Below are 3,574 nucleotides of genomic sequence, written 5' to 3'. Positions count from 1 at the left end.
AGCAACCCAGTAGGAGGGAAAGGGTCCCAAAGGCAGGAAAACCATTCAGAGACGTGCCTCCCCCCCCCCCACACACACACACTGTTAGGAGTCCTACAAGAACACAGAGCTACATAACAATAACTTATATGCAAAGACCTAGGTCAGACCCATGCAGGCTCCCTGATCTCTATGAGCACACTTGAGTCCTAGTCAGTTGATTCTGTGGATCGTGTTCTTAGATACCTCTGGTTCCCCCAATCCTCCTCCTCCTCCTCCTCCTCCTCCTCCTCCTCTTCCTCTTCTTCCTCCTCCTCCTCTTCCTCTTCTTCCTCCTCCTCCTCTTCTTCAGAATTCCCCAAGCTCTGCCTGTTCTCTGACTATGGAACACAGCATCTGCTCCCATCAGTTGCTGGATGAAGCCTCTCTGGTCTCTAGGCTCCAGTCCCAGCATGTACTGCGGGCAGGGCAAACTGCTGGTGGAAAGTTTTGTGGCTGGGTTGGTGTCCCAGTCCCTCCATTTGAGGTGTTGCCTGGTTACAGAGGCTCGGTGTCCCCTATTACTAGGAGTCACTGCTAGTATCACACCTATAGATTCCATGCTGTTTCCATTACTCTAGATTTCTCCCCCTTGAAATGTTTTCCAATTCCAGTCATCTCCCTCCATTCCCACACCCGATCCCCACTGTTCCCATCCCCACTCACCCCCAGGTCACCCAGGAAATCTATTCTACTCCCCTTTCCCAGGAAGATCCTTGTATCTTCCCCTTCAGCCCCCAGTGTTACTTAGCCCCTCTGGGTCTGTGGATTTGTAGCATGACTATTGAAACTTTTAAAGTACAAAACCAAACCAAACCAAAAAAATCCCAGCAACAAATCCCCAGCTGTATTAATAAAATGTCAGTTATTAAGGACCAGAAGAGGCCCCTATCTAATTTGAGAGAATTGTCAGACTGCATCTGGGCTGGACAACGCTTCCTGCTCAAAGTGTCTATAGTACTAGAAAATGACCATGGAGACACACTGGTACTGTCCTAGTTAGGGTTAGCAATGCTTCAATGAAACCACCTCTAAAACCAAGATGGAGGGGGAAGGGCTTCTTCATCATAGTCCATCACTGAAGGACATCAGAACAGGAACTCAGACAGGGCAAGAACCTGGAGGCAGGAACTAACTCAGGGAACCATGCTGCTTACTGGTTTGCTTCCCATGGCTTGCTCAGCCTGCTGTCTTATAGAACCCAGGACTATCAGCCCAGGGATGGCACCAGCCACAAGATCTGGGTCTTCTCCCATCAATCACTATTAAGAATATGCTCGACAGGCTTGCCTGCAGCCCAATCTTATGGAGGAATTTTTCTCAATAGAGGTTCCCTCCTCTCGGGTGATTGTAGGCTGTTTTAAATTGACATAAAACTAGGTAGCACAAGTACTTTTTTACAATATTTCAACAGATATGGAACAGGGCCTATGCTCTTTGCCTTGTAAGGTGTGATATCCCTGAATTCCTGCTTAGAAAACAAAGATCAGAGAGGCTGAAGTGTGGTGTAAGAGAAAATGGCACAGCCACTTCGGGAGACAGCTTGGCAGTTTCTCATGAAGCTATTCACCATCTTACCATAAGTCACTCTCTCAACTCTCTCAACAAATCAGAAAACAAGTCACCACATAATCCTGCACGTGGATATTTGCAGCTATTTTGTTCATCAGTGGACTGGGAATAGGTGGCTGTTGAACAAGGTCTAGTATGCACTCAGAGTGAAATACTATACAGTCCTGAAGAAGCAAACTCTGCACTCACAGCAGCGTAGTAAGTCAAGTGCATTGTGCTGAGTGTAACAGAGGTTACACACTGTAATTCCATTGACTTTGAATTTCAGAAAAGGAAAAAATACAAAGATGAAAAACAGACTAGCAGTTGCCAGGGATTTAGGCAGTCTTTGGGAAGCACGGGGACATTTTTAGAATACAGAACAAATTCATACGGTATTATAGTGGAGTCTGTATAACAAGTGTATGTTGCTTAAAGCCCACAAAGTAACTTTTTGTATGTGGAATTTACATTTTTATTTATTTGTTTGCTTGTTTGTTTTGGTTTTTCAAGACAGGGTTTCTCTGTGTAGCCCTGGATGTCTTAGAATTCACTCTGTAAACCAGATTGGCCTTGAATACAGAGAGATCTTCTAAGTGCTGGGATTAAAGGTGTGCATCACTGATGCCTGACTTAAAATTTTAAATTGGGTCAGTCAGGAAGACAGGACTTGAGTTTGGATCCTAACACCCTTATAAAAACTTGGGTATTGGCCACCTGGAACCCCAGCACTAGGAGGGGGCAGGTAGAGACAAGCAAAGCCTTGGGGCTCACTGGTCAGTCATGTTGACCTCCAGGTTCAATGAAGTTGCCCCATCTCAAAAGCTAACTAAGGTGGAGTGTGATGGAGACACCTGACACCAACCTATGATCTTTACCTGCAGGGCACACGTAAACACGTGTATACATATGAATGCATGTATATATATATACACAGAAAACACATAAATAAAAAGGTAAAAATGTAAATGATTGTGTTACTTTTTGTCAGTCTGGAAGAGGGAATCTCAACTGAAGAACTGCCTCTGCTGTCTTGTCCTGTGAGCAAGTCCGTGGGATGCTTTTTCAATTAATGATTGATGTGGGAGGAACTAGCCCACTATGGTCCTGAATTGTAGAAGAAATCAGGTGAGGAAGCTATGGAAAGGAAGTCAGTAAGCGGTGTTCCTCCATGGTTCATGACTCTGTTCCTGCTTGAGTTCGATGGGGTGAGTGGGGCGTGTGAGCCAAGTAAACCCTTTCCTCCCCAAGTTGCTTTTGGCCACAGTTCTCATCACAGCATTAGAAGGCAAACTAGAACAATGAAAGTCAGGTTGGGGACTGGCGAAATGGCTCAGTGGGTAAGAGCACTGACTGCTCTTCCGAAGGACCTGAGTTCGGATCCCAGCAACCACATGGTGGCTCACAACCACCTGTAATGAGATCTGACGCCCTCTTCTGGTGCGTCTGAAGATAGAGTGAATTAGGCCGGAGCGAGCAGAGCCGGAGCGAGCAGAGCCGGAGCGAGCAGAGCCGGAGCTAGCGGGCCGGAGCTAGCGGGCCAGAGCGACTGGCAGAAGTCCTGAGTCCAGTTCCCAGCAGCCACAGACATGATGGCTCATAGCCATCTGTACAGCTACAGTGTACTCATACACATAAAATAAATAAAATAAATCTTTAAAAAAAAAAAAAGAAAGAAAGTCAGGTTGGTGGCTCACATCCATAATCCCAGCAGTTGGGAAGCAGAGGCAGGAGGATCAGAAATTCTATGTCATCTTCCGCTAAAGTGAGTTCAAGGCCAGGTTCAGTTTAAGAGGCACAGTCTTAAAAGCAAGCAAACAAAAATATACTTTAAATTTGGGAATCCCAAGAAGGAATGTAGACTGTGATAATAGTGTTGTTTTAGAAAAGCACTTAAAAATGCCACCAAACAGAGTAAGAAGCTAAGGGACAAACTTAAGTAACCCTAGAACATAGGGCATGGAGTCCTCACTGGGAGCCAGTTTTCTCTCAATTCTGGAGAAGG

This window comes from Mastomys coucha, unplaced genomic scaffold (assembly GCF_008632895.1).
Source record: "Mastomys coucha isolate ucsf_1 unplaced genomic scaffold, UCSF_Mcou_1 pScaffold21, whole genome shotgun sequence".
In the NCBI taxonomy this organism is placed as follows: domain Eukaryota; kingdom Metazoa; phylum Chordata; class Mammalia; order Rodentia; family Muridae; genus Mastomys; species Mastomys coucha.
Note: the sequence above shows the minus strand (reverse complement) of the source record.